Source organism: Ranitomeya imitator, chromosome 9 (assembly GCF_032444005.1).
Source record: "Ranitomeya imitator isolate aRanImi1 chromosome 9, aRanImi1.pri, whole genome shotgun sequence".
NCBI classification, from domain to species: domain Eukaryota; kingdom Metazoa; phylum Chordata; class Amphibia; order Anura; family Dendrobatidae; genus Ranitomeya; species Ranitomeya imitator.
Window position 1 is genome coordinate 132,688,781 of NC_091290.1, and position 14,001 is coordinate 132,702,781.

General features: G+C 43.3%; 1 protein-coding gene across 1 annotated transcript in view; it reads right to left on the reverse strand.

Moving 5' to 3' along the window:
- Positions 1 to 14,001, reverse strand: part of ANKRD11 (ankyrin repeat domain containing 11) — a 188,411-nt gene that overhangs the window by 164,596 nt on the left and 9,814 nt on the right. Inside the window, exon 2 of the mRNA XM_069738955.1 lies at positions 1,179 to 1,255. The gene's annotated coding sequence lies outside the window, so the exon portion shown is untranslated. The remainder of the gene's footprint in view (positions 1 to 1,178; positions 1,256 to 14,001) is intronic.

A 14,001-nucleotide genomic window follows, 5' to 3' on the forward strand; every position in this document is an offset into this window, starting at 1 on the left:
ATGTAGCAGCTTGTTAATTGCTTGCACGCAACAAGCCAAGCAAGAGCGGGAAAGCAGGGCCTCGGCCTCAAAACAAAGAAATAAGCAGACTTAAGCTACTATATGGAAAAAGTCACGTGAAAGAAGACACCCGCTCCGAGGCATAAAGCAAATGGTGCGGGGGAGAGCACACAATGTAACACTCACAAAATGAGTCCATTAAGATGCTTGAGCCCAGACATGCAACCAGAAAGTCTCATGACAAAATGCAAAGAGACATCAAGGATCCTACTGAATTACAGTCAAGCGAGAGAGCTCACCAACAACAAAAAGTTCTATAAAGCACAATACCTAGCGATAAGGAATAGTGATGAGAGAACATGCTCAGGATAAGGTGTTAATCGGAGTATGCTTGTGTGCGAATGTGTTAGGCAACAGCCACTTGAGCATATTTTTCGAGCACGCCGAAGACATTATTAGCACACAAAGCATACTCAGATTAACACCTTTTCTGAGCATGTTTGCTGATCACTAATTAGGGACAAAAACCCTGATGAACAAAACAGATCATGCCACTAGCCGATGTCAATCGCTCAATGTTGCTAATTACATCAAATCCATCTGCAGACAGACATAAGATCATATTGCGAAAAATTAACTACATGAAGCAATGACAATAGGTGACCAGGTAGGTACAACATCTTTGAACTTCTTGTTTTGCATGTTAACGGTCAATTGGTGACATTTTATATTTCCATTAAAATATTGTTGCCCAAAAAAAAAAAAAAAAGGTATAAAGAAAAAACATTAAACACCTGAAAACAATCCTGTACTGAAAACATACTAGTAATACAACGCAACCCAGAGCATCATAGTAAAGCAGATCACCAGCGGCATCCAAAACCTTGCGATCAAACAGTGCTTTCAACCAAATGAGCAGTAAAGCACACACGCTAGTAAACTGTATATAAAAGGCAATATAAAAAAAGGCATGTAGTGCAGTAACCCTTCATATCTAAAAGTCTGCAAAGCAGATAATTAAAGGGTAAAAGGAAACAAAAGTCATAAAATGCACTACTGTCTGTCAACAATACTTCATTTTATATTATCAAGTCACATATTGAAGCTTTACAGCCAGAGCGTACAGCGGGTGGCATCAGAAAGGATGTTAAAAAAAAAAATTGCAATAGGATATTTACCGACTCCATAGTGGAAAGCCGCGATGAGCTAGTCGCATATAAAAATCCAGTGTTTAGCCCAAGCTTGGGGGAAGATTCTGAAATAAGAAAAACATGGGATTTGTTAGATGTACACTGGTAAGACAAAGCGGCATTTGCATCTCAAATGTCAAACTACAGTGCTACGGCGGCACAACACCTTGGTTCCAGCCTCAATTCGGGTCCCCGCGATATAAGCGGCTTAGCGCTGCAGTTAGGAAAGTGGCCCAATACACTAGTGCATGGTGGGACCTATAAAATGCTGTAATATTGCAATATAAAGTAGGCAATTTTATACCGCACTCTTCACACCTCAATTATAGGCTTCTTTACACATTTTCCCACGTGCTCAGACACAAGTACCACAGCTCATATTAAAAGCAACAGTAAGAAGCCAAGAAACATGCCAAAACCAGCGCCTTGATGCCACAGCAACGCGGCAGAGACATTTAGCCTAAAAGCAATAATAGCGCCTCTTGTGGAAAAACACTCCATATTATAGCAGTCAATGGTGTATGTTGCTTATGGAAGCAGAGGCAAGGCCGGTCAATTAATTTTTGGTACATCAAAACTTTACAGATGAGCACTAAGGCCTCATTCACATGTCCAGGTTTAAACACATACATTATATATAAAAAAAAATAAATAAAAAAACACGGACATGTCTATTCGTTTTGCATGGACAGGAGGTCTGTGAAAAACATGGACATATGAACAACACCATAGATTGGAATGGGTACATGTGGTATCCATGAAAAGAACAGATACAACACATGTCTTAATATGCTAAGGAAGGATGGGGAGGAGGTTCCCATTAGCCATTTAGCTCATGGATGAGACCACAACTGATGTTATGTACCCTACATAGAATATAAATGAATGGCCACTCCATTATACATATACAGTTAAATAATCATTGTATTTTTACGCTTTTAACAGACTTTCACCTCCCAGTTAATTTCACAAGGTTTGTGACATTAGCTAAAAAACAAATTCAGACAGGTTATCCGTCTATCATATGAAATATCATGTCTTATCAGATCTTTGGGTGTAAAAAAAAATAAAAAAAAAAAAATAGCTAAATTATGATACAAGAATATACAGAAGCTGAGGAATTATTTCACATCAAGCTTAGAGATTGTACATGTGCATAAACATTAGACCCCTGCTTCATCCCAATTATGGACACTTTTATAGACAGCCCCATAGACTAGCCAGGTTTTCTGACTAGACTGCCAGAATCAGGCTCCTGGAAGGGGGGGGGGGAGAGAAACGTAATTTAACCAGTTTATTTTTTGCCACAAAAAAAAACAAAAAAAACAACCACATATATATTTTTGTGACACATCACACACTGGTAAAATTACTATCTTTCCTCATCTCTCCCCTCCCCAGTTGTTAAACCATAGACAGCTTGGGCCTTAGTACATCACATGTGATGAAACATGCAGAACACGACCGTGGGAGAGAAGCATTAACATTGTACGATACAAACCTTTCATGCACAAACACGAAAACATAACCACATGTGCTCCAAGCACGTCACAGCCAAATTACTAGGAGTACAGCAATAGAATAACAGGCTTATAGGCACATGGCAATGCCGTGCGCTCAGACCCTGCGCTCAGACCCTGCACGGCTGTGCTCAGCACCCAGATGCCCATTATGCTGTTTTGTGGTTGACTTATTCATCCCTAGGTAAGGACAGCTCTGAGATACAAGAGGCCACAATTATTTCTTCTCATATTCATTAGAAGACTGGAGGAACACGGTGCTACAGTATGGCGGCTGTATCATCAGTCCCTACCATACAGTCCTTAGCCAGCAAACCACCTTGTTAATGAAATCCTACACTGCTGTGGCTGCGGCATTAACAGGTCTGTAGCAAAGGATATGCGATGCATCGTTAGCAGTCACCGACACTGAACATCAGTTGCTATAGCAGCAGTCATGCAAGATATACATGTAAAAATATCTAGTATCTGTACAAAATAAATAAGTGGGTGGCAGCAGAACATGTTCAAGGACGTGGCTTGTGAAGACAACGTTCACAGCACTTCTCTGCTTCAAGTCACAAGTACAGGAGGATTTACTAACAATTCCCCAGGGAACAATAGTTTCACAGCAGAGCCCACTGCAATATTGTTACTGGCCTTGACGCGCCGGCGCAGTCTGGACCCCACAGAGTGACGCTCCCAGGAGATAGCGGTATGCGTAAACACTGAACGCACACCGCAATCTCCAACGGATAGGCAGGGACGCGCCAGGAGGGTAAGTATAAGCTATATTCACCTGTCCCCCGTTCCAGCGCTGCGTGCGGCTCCATGTTCCGGGTCCTCTGCCTGTGACGTTCACAGTTCAGAGGGCGTGATGACGTGCTTAATGCGCGCCGCCCTCTGACTGAACAGTCACAGCCCGAGGACCCGGAACGGCATGCAGCGCTGGATCAGGGAAAGGTCAATATAGCAAGTGTCAGGGGCCTGAGCTAGCGGCAACTCTGGCACCTGACCCCCACAGCCCGCCGGTGTACCCAACTGGTCAGGCCCCCCAGCACTCGGCACCCAGTGACGATAGGAGAGTATGGTATTTATTTTTTTAAATATCGCAGCAGCATAAAGGAAAATCTATCACAAGGATTTTGCTATGTAATCCAAGAAAGTATTTGAATGCCAAAACCAGGAGTGGAATTTACAGAGAAACTATAAGGGTATGTTCACACGTTCCTGATTTCCCTCCTTTTTTTCAGGACTAAAAACCGCAGCTCTTGGCAGAAAACGCAGGTCCTTTTTTTGATGCGTTTTTTTTTTATGCAGTTTTCTAGGAAGTTTTTTAGGGTTAAAATGGCTGAAAATACCCTAACCCTACCCCTAACCCTATTCTAACCTTAGTGGGGAAAAAAAAAAAAAAATCTTAATTTTTTTATTGTCTTTACCTATGGGGGTGACAAAGGGGGGGGGGATCATTTACTATTTTTTTTATTTTAATCACTGAGATATAACCTCTCTCAGTGATCAAAATGCACTTTGGAACGAATCTGCCGGCCGGCAGATTCGGCGGGCGCACTGCGCATGCGCCCGCCATTTTGCAAGATGGCGGCGCCCAGGGAGAAGACGGCCGGATGGACACCGGGAGGCCGGGTAAGTATAAGGGGGGGAGATTAGGGCACGGGAGAGGCGTCGGAGCACAGGGGGCAGCCACACTGCACCACAAACCGCAGTAAAATCCGCAGATATATTTTTCATCTGCGGGTTTTACTGCGGGTTTGACCTCACAATGGAGGTCTATGGGTGCAGAACCGCTGCAGTTCCGCAAAAAGAAGTGACATGGTACTTCTTTTTAACCGCGGCAATTCAGTGCGGCTTTTTTCGCGATTTTCCGCAATGTGGGCACAGCAGTTCCTGTTTTCCATAGGGTACATTGTAATGTACCCTGCATGGAAAACAGCTGCTGACCCGCAGCGGGAAAATCGCGGCGATTCCGCATGAAAAAAGGATGGTGTGAACATGGCCTAAGTGAAGGATTGACACTTGTCCTGTGTTTTGGAGACACTCCTGGTTTTGGCATACGAATAATGTAAAAAAAGAAATATTGACGTGTGACTGAGGCCTAAATGAAAGTCGCTAAACCTATGAGATTTCAGCACATCGAAGTAACCATCATGAGGACCTCATAAGTAAAACTTGGCCGTGGTGCTGTAAAGTTGATTGTCTCCCTATGGGTGTGTGTGTGTGTGTGTGTGTGTGTGTGTGTGTGTGTGTGTGTGTGTGTGTGTGTGTGTGTGTGTGTGTGTGTGTGTGTGTGTGTGTGTGTGTGTGTGTACACACTTTTTTGTGGGAGACGTGTTAATGTTTTTATTGGTATTTTCGGGCACAACATTTTTTTCAACTTTGTTTATTCCGATTTTTCAGTAGCATAATGAACAAAACAGCAATTCAGGAATTGGAATTGTTTTTTAGGTCGTTCACTGTGTGGTCAAACTCATAAGGCAGCTTTATTCTTTGGGTCAGTACAACTACATTAATTCCAAATTTATATAGTTTTTTATATTTTGCTGCTTTGACAAATATTTTATAGAACAAGAAAAACCGTTTTTTGGATCGCTAGATTCTGAAACCTACAACTCTTCTCTGTTGACGGAGCTACATAGTGGGACAACCCCGTTAAATAAGTTCAGTATCATCGTAATTGTATAGATATAGAGAATCATATTTCCAGGTAATTTTAACAGCGCAATGAACTCCATAAAAACAAAACTCAAACACAGTTGTGGAGTTGCATATTTAACCCCCATTGTCTGCCCCTCAAATTTAGCTCACTTTGGGGGTTTCCCCCCCTACTTTTTTCAGTACATTGTACAATAGAATGAATAATGCCATTCAAATCATCAAGTCATCCTTACACATATCCCTGCACCCCCTTCCTGCCGCCAAACGCTTATTTGTCTCAAGATGAAATAAAGGTCTGAACTTCAACGAAATGGCCAGCGTCGAATTTTTCTCATACTTGCAACATGGACTTTGAATAGTTATCTTGCTGAGCACCAACTGTATCTCTTTACAAATAGAGCCAACTCATAGGTTCAGTAAAAGTGGTATGGTGCCTTTGGCATTCTAATATATTGAATTCATCCTGCAAAAATCAAGCCCGAACACAGTGATACCAAAAGGTAATAACATTGCCCACTTGGGAGAGAGTTAATGATATTAAATTTGCATTGTAAAATCTGGTGCCAGATCCACGAGCCCACACCAAAAATAAGCTTGATTTCTCATTCGGCTGATGAGCTTATATATAATATTCTCCTAACGCTTTCAGAAACCTACCCAAGAACTGAACTTTTGAGCTGTTCATATTCTCTCAAAAATTTCATGTTTCTGAATTAATCTTGGGTCATTGTTTGGTAATGACACTTGAATATTATATTATTATTATTATTATTATTATTATATATTCACAAACAGGATGTTTGCCATCCAAGTACATACGGATATGATGCTTTTTAATTCATCACGAAGTGATTCACCGGAATGTGCCGAGAGGAGCTTCACAACATTTAAGAAATCCTTAGTATTTTTTTTTTTATTAAAACCGACAAGTTGTTTGGTGGAATTGCATGTGCTGAAAGTTTGAGCGTACCAGCATTTAAAAAAAAATAAAAAAAATTATATATATCCCCCAGTAATATACTACAGAGCCTGCGTGCTCAGTCTCAACTGAGTATAGGCCCTACATAGGCAAAACCCTATGGTACCATTCTGATAGAGGTTTCAACATGTTTGATGAAACACAACCATCCCACCCCTTCCAGTCTCATAAAATACTTTGAGTAGGCTGGCTTGCACACTGCATCTGTGTTTTATATTAGAAGTACGTGTCTATAAGGCTGAAAAATAAATACACGTGAATAAGGTGCCTCACAAGGGGAGGCACAAATAATATGAATCTGTCTTCCAGAGCATGTAGATACACGACGCCCCACACATTCCTTCTAAAAAGGAGAATACTGTGCTTGTCGCCATGTGTCAGCACTACGGCACTGAGTGCAGGACGGGATAGAGCGAAGTTGGAGTTTTAGTGTAATAAGGGTTGACCTAACGAGTAAACATCATGCGGCTAACAAAGGCACACTGCGAGATCAAAACCTAAAACGGATTTCATATGCCAGGAAAGAGTCGCAGGAAAAACAAACAAAAAAAAAAAAAAAAACACTATTTTATTTTTTTTCCCCCATTAAATCTGATATGACTTAAGGTACCTTCACACTGAGCAACTTTCCAACGAGAACAACAGTGATCCGTGACGTTGCAGCGTCCTGGATAGCGATCTCGTTGTGTTTGACACGCAGCAGCGATCAGGATCCTGCTGTGACATCGCTGGTCGGAGCTAGAAGTCCAGAACTTTATTTCGTCGTCAGGTCGGCGTGATTCGTCATGTTTGACAGCAAAAGCAACGATGCCTGCTATGGTTTTTCATGGAGCGAACAACCAGCGAGAACGATAAGTACGTCACTGGATCGCTCCTGCATCGTTCAGCTGTTGCCGTGTTTGACGTCTCCTAGCGACCTAAACAGCGACGCTGCAGCGATCGGCTCGTTGTCTATATCGCTGCAGCGTCGCTGAGTGACGGTACCTTTACTCATTCAACTGTATGGAGCAAAAATCCAAAAAAATAAATAAATAAAAATGGTTACCTACAGAGACAAATTGCACTTTTGCAACATAGGAAACTAAATGGTCTTGCAAAGGATTAACAGTCGATGCAAAAAAAAAAAAAAAAAAAAGGCTTGTATATGGATGACATGTTAGGGGAAGAAAAAAAAAAATTGTCGGAGCTTCTGGATGAAACACTGAATCTTTTCTTACATGGTCGTATGAACCTACGCTCATACTAAAATACAATTAATTATTTATATAGCTCCATTGATTCCATGGTGCTGTACAAAATACAGATATCACTTACAGTAAACAAGCTAATGATAGATTGGTACGGAGGGGAGAGGACCCTGCCCTTGCGGGCTTACATTCTACAGGATGATGGGGAAGGAGACCGAAGGCTGGGGAGAACGCAGTAGATCCAGTGATGTTGAGGTGGTAGAGTGGTCATTTGCAGGATGTATGCTTTCTTGAAGCAATGGGTTTTCAGGTTCCATCTGAAGGCTCCAAATGTGGGGGATAATCAGACGTTTTGGGGCACAGAATACCAGGAGGATCTTCAGAAGTCTTGGAGGCGATTGGGTGAGGAACAGATAAGTGTTGAGGAGTGAAAGAGGTCTTGGGAAGACTGGAGATTACATGAGGGAAGATAACGGGAGATTAGTTCGCAGGAGAAAGGTTAAGGATGACTTTCTAGGTCAGTGTCAGTAGTTTGAACTGGATACGCTGGGGAATTGCGAACCAATGAAGGGATTTGTTAAGGGGGGGAGCAGAAGTAGCGACAAGAAAGATGGATTAGTCGTGAAGCAGAGTTAAGGACGGACAGAAGAGGTGTGAAAGTGTTGGGAGGCCACAAAAGGATGATGTTGCAGTAGTCAAGGCAGGAGATGAGGGCATGCCCAATCATTTTAGTAGATTGAGGAAAGGACGGATTCTGGAAATATTTTTGAGCTGGAGGCGATCGGATGTGGCGACAGCTTGGATGTATGGTTTGAAGGACAGAGCAGAGTCAAGGGTTACTCTGAGGCAGCGGCTTTCCGGTACAGGGGAAAGCGTGATGTCATTTATTATGATAGATAGATCACATAGGCAAGATATGCAAAATGAGGAGAGATAATGAGTTAAGATTTGTCCACAATGAGCTTGAGGCAGTGAGAGGAGAAGGAGGATATGGCTTATAAGACACTCTGGAATTCTAGACAGCAGAGAGGTGAAATCTGGCCCAGAGAGGTAAATCTGAGTGTCATCAGCACAGAGATGATACTGTAAGCCATGGGACTTTATGAACTGTCCTAGGCCAAGGGTATAAAGAGAGAAGAGTAGGGGGTTTTAGGACAGAGGCTTGAGGAACTCAAACAGAGGTAGGGTGGGATGAGGAGTTGCTAAATGTGCAAGGTATGAGGAGATTCAGGATAGGGCAAGCTCTTCGACGCCAAAGGAAGAGAGGATGTGTAGCATGAAGCAGTGGTCAACTATGTCGAAGGCAGAAGACTGGTGAAGAAGGAGTATGGAGAATTGTCTGTTGGCTTTGGCTGTGAGTCGTTAGTAATTTTGGTCAGGGTGGTTTCAGTGGAATGATGAGGAAAGAAGCATGTTAGTAGGAGGTCAAAGAGCGAGTTAGGAGGAGAGTCGGGAGGAATGTTCTGTGTGAACATGCTATTCAAGAGGTTTTGAAGCGAATGGGAGCATCGATATGGGGCAATAGCTGGACATAGAGGTTAGGTTGAATGATTGCCTTTTGAGGATAGGCCAGATTATGGCATGTTTGAAAGTAAAATGGAAGGTACCAGAAGTTAGTGATAGGTTGAAGAGAGGGGTTAGAGATGGGTTAAGTGTGGCGGTGAGATTGGAAAGGAGGTGGGATGGGGTCAAGTTCACAAGTAGTGAGGTGTCATTTGGAGAGGAGACTACTATGCTCTTCTTCAGGGAGGTTACGGCATCGGTCTTATATACAAAAGGGGTTGTGGTGGTTGAACAAAAAAGACTTGCCTTGTATGGTCGATCTTATTTTTAAAGCTTGTGGCAAAGTCCTCAGCAGAGATGAGGGAGGTCGGAGGGGGCATTGGAGGAAGTTAAAAGTTCTGAATTAACTGTTTGGGGTTATAGGATTAGGAAGATACGGGGGTTGCGAAGTAGGCCTGTTTATCAGAGGTGAAGGCCAATTTGAATGAGCTTACTTTCAACACCTCATCCCTCCAATAAAGGGGAAATGGACATCCATTACAAGTTTTTACCTTGCAATATAAAAAAAAAAAAAAAAAAACAATTAAGAGCAAACAAAATACTTAACGTTTGTGATTTTCCTTTATATTTTTTTTAAATAAGAATAATGAGTGATAGAAGGAGTCCAGAGGCTTTTTTTCCAAACCAGGTTTGCTTTGCTGTTGTGGTTTATGGAGGTGGAGCAGCCTAGTAATGAGGTTTCCGCTTTTGCCTTTCTTCCCAGGCAGGGCCTTCATTTGTGAACACACATGTAAAAGGACTATCTTGATCCAATCTGTTATGCAAGCTCACACACCTTATGGAATCCAGTGTGGCCATGTGTTTACACATAATCAGCCAGGAAAACCCTATAGGACCTGAAGGACATAAATAATGTTGTACAAATCAAGAATACAGGATTAAGCCAAACTAGACTTAGGCTAGGTTCACATTGCGTTAGCGTATGCGCTAAACGGATTGAACTAACGGAATGCGCTAATGCAATGTACAAAAAGGGATTGCGTTTAGAAATCCCGCTAGCGCAGATGCCCGATCTGCGCTAGCGAGAACGGACCCAAAAACGCTGCAAGCAGCGTTCGAGGTCCATCAGGAAATAACGGGACATCGCTAACGCATGCCAAAAATGGCATGCGTTAGATACAATGCGGTCAATGGGTGCGCTAACGGATCCGTTACATTGCGTTAGTGGCGCTATGTAACGGATTCCGTTAGCGGACTTCCACTAACGCAATGTGAACCTAGCCTTAAGCAAGAGAGGAGCGCCTAGTCAAGACGCCTTTGCCCATTGCTACTGCAGGAAAAAAAAAAAAAAAGAAAGAAAAAAAAACCTCTTGCATACAGGATAAAATTAAAAAAAATAGAAAAAAAAAATTAACCGCCACTAAAAAGCCACCAAAAGGCAACAATATCGCAGTTTGAAACATGACTGTACAGGTCGCTCCAACAATTTATCCCAATATTATAGGATCACCTCCCACCACTTAAATCTTAATTGAAAATGTCGGACTTTTTAAAATTAAGTTGCTGTCTCAATATCTGAAGTACATTTGGTAAAAGGAAGCTGAAAGCAACAATAATCTTGGAACATGGTCATGAGTCAGTGTGAGCAAGCACAAAGCCATACGGAAGCTTAGCAACAAGCTACTCCGTGCAAAGTACTACTGCGTTATAGAAAGCCTGTGTGCACGCCAGCGAGAAAACAGGCGAGCGCTCACTTTTGGCTTAGATTTAACACCGCAACTTTGGCTGCAATGCCACATATCGCTCTGTGCAGCTGCTACATCGCAGAAAAGCAGGTAAAAAGAATCACAGAAAGTTAGAACCAATTGGATTTTTGTAACTTGCCTGTCGTGGCACCCAATGGGCCACACTATTCACCTGCATTTGGTTGCAACGTAGTAGCAGCGGCATAAAGCCATTTTGTGCCATTCCAAGAGTCACTGCCTAGCCACGGCCTAAGGGTATGTTCACACGTTCAGGATTTCCATCCTTTTTTTTTTTCAGGACAGTTTTTTTTAAAAACTGCAGCTCTTGGCAGAAAACGCAGGTCCTTTTTTTGGTCCTTTTTTTGTCCTTTTCTGATGCGTTTTTTGATGCGTTTTTTATGCAGTTTTCTATGCAGAGACTGTGTGTTTCCTAGGAAGCTTTTTAGGGCTAAAATGGCTGAAAATACCCTAACCCTACCCCTACCCCTAACCCTACCCCTAACCCTATTCTAACCTTAGTGAAAAAAAAAAAAAAAAAAATTCTTAATTTTTTTATTGTCCCTACCAATGGGGGTGACAAAGTGGGGGGGGTGTCATTTACTATTTTTTTATTTTGATCACTGAGATAGGTTATATCTCAGTGATCAAAATGCACTTTGGAGCGAATCTGGCGGGCGCACTTCGCATGCGCCCGCCATTTTGCAAGATGGCGGCGCCCAGGGAGAAGACGGCCGGACGGACACCGGGACGCCGGGTAAGTATAAGGGGGGGAGATTAGGGCACGGGGGGGGCATCGGAGCACGGGGGGGCGGGATCGGAGCACGGGGGGGGCAGCCACACTCCGCCCACGCACTTCCGCCCGCTCCCCCGCACTTCCTGCTGCAGCGGTTCTGCACATCAAATCGCAGTAAAACCCGCAGATATATTTTTGATCTGCGGGTTTTACTGCGATTTTGACCTCACAATGGAGGTCTATGGGTGCAGAACCGCTGCGGTTCAGGAAAAAGAAGTGACATGCTCCTTTTTTGCCGCAGCTATTCTGCGCGGCTTTTTAAACGAAATTACGGATCATGTGCACAGCAGTGACTGTTTTCCATAGGGTTACATTGTTATGTACCCTGCATGGAAAACAGCTGCAAAACCGCTGCGGTTCCGCAGTAAAAAACGCACTGTGTGAACATGGCCTAAAACGTTTTCCACTTCAGAAGACTGTTTAGACAACTAGTGTAGAATACCAAATACTAAGTGTGCAATGTATACAGTATAAAGGTACCGTCACACTAAGCGACGCTGCAGCGATCCAGACAACGATCCCGATCGCTGCAGCGTCGCTGTTTGGTCGCTGGAGAGCTATCACACAGACAACTCTCCAGCGACCAACGATGCCGGTAACCAGGGTAAACATCGGGTTACTAAGCGCAGGGCCGCGCTTAGTAACCCGATGTTTACCCTGGTTACCATCGTAAAAGTAAAAAAAAAAACAAATACTACATACTTACCTTCCGCTGTCTGTCTCCGGCGCTCTGCTTTCCTGCACTGACTGAGCACAGCTGCCGGAAAGCAGAGCGGTGACGTCACCGCTGTGCTTTCCGGCTGGCCGGCGCTCACAGTCAGTGCAGAGACGCACAGCGGGGGACAGACAGCGGAAGGTAAGTATGTAGTGTTTGTTTTTTTTTACTTTTACGATGGTAACCAGGGTAAACATCGGGTTACTAAGCGCGGCCCTGCGCTTAGTAACCCGATGTTTACCCTGGTTACCAGTGAAGACATTGCTGAATCGGCGTCACACACACCGATTCAGCGATGTCTGCAGGGAGTCCAGCGACTAAATAAAGTGCTGGACTTTCTGCAGCGACCAACATCACAGCAGGATCCTGATCGCTGCTGCGTGTCACACTGAACGATATCGCTGGCCAGGACGCTGCAACGTCACGGATCGCTAGCGATATCGTTCAGTGTGACGGTACCTTAAGGGTATGTGCACACATTGCGGGTTTTGCTGCGGATCTGCAGCAGTTTTGACACTGTGGATTCGCAGCTGTTTTCCATGAGTTTACAGTACCATGTAAACCTATGGAAAACAAAATCCGCCGTGCACATGCTGCGGGAAAAAAAAAACATGCGGAAACACTGCGTTGTTAATTCCGCAGCATGTCAATTATTTGTGCGGATTCCGCAGCGGTTTACACCTGCTCCATAATAGGACTCCGCAGGTGTAAAACCGCAGGTGGAATCTGCACAAAAAAAACGGTAAATCTGTGGTAATTCTTTAGTAAATACACAAGTAATCCGTAGTGCGGTTTACGTGCGGAAAAATCCACAGAGATCCCACCTACGTGTGCACATACCCTTAGGACTCAAACAGTAATCACATGACTAAAGTTTATCAGCACTGAAAGAGGCGGATAAAAAGCTAATTTGATGTAAATCAGACTGCTTGAACCCTCCACCAATTTCTTACAATGTGCACAATACAAACTTAGTATTCAGCAAGCTGCACTGCATGAACTGGAAAATTGCTTAAAAATATTACTTTTTGGGGTATTTCTGGTAGCTTTACATCTCAATTGAAATGAAAAGTATGGACTGCTGCAAACTTCAAAACAGGAAACCACATACAAAAAAAAAAATAAAAAAAACAACACTACACCTAACGGAAGTCAATAAGTTATACGAAAAGTTCAGTGAGAAAATAAATGATCTATAAAACAGTCCAACAGGGGAAAAAAAAACAAAAAAAAAAGTGTTAAGACTGACTAATTATCTGGTTAGGATCAAATCACATTTGCTGAAAAAACCTAAGGGTACCGTCACACAGTGGCATTTTGATCGCTACGACGGCACGATCCGTGACGCTCCAGCATCATAACAATATCGCTCCAGCGTCGTAGACTGCGGTCACACTTTGCAATGTACGACGCTGGAGCGATAATTTCATGACGTATGTGCGATGTAGAAGCCGTTGGTTACTATGCGCACATCGTATACAATATCGTGCACACCTTTGTTACACCATGCGATCATGCCGCCACAGCGGGACACTAGACGACGAAAGAAAGTTTCAAACGATCTGCTACGACGTACGATTCTCAGCGGGGTCCCTGATCGCAGGAGCATGTCAGACACAGCGAGATCGCTGGAACGTCACAAATCGTGCCGTCGTAGCGATCAAAATGCCACTGTGTGACGGTACCCTTAGGTATGCTACCACAATCACTAAACACG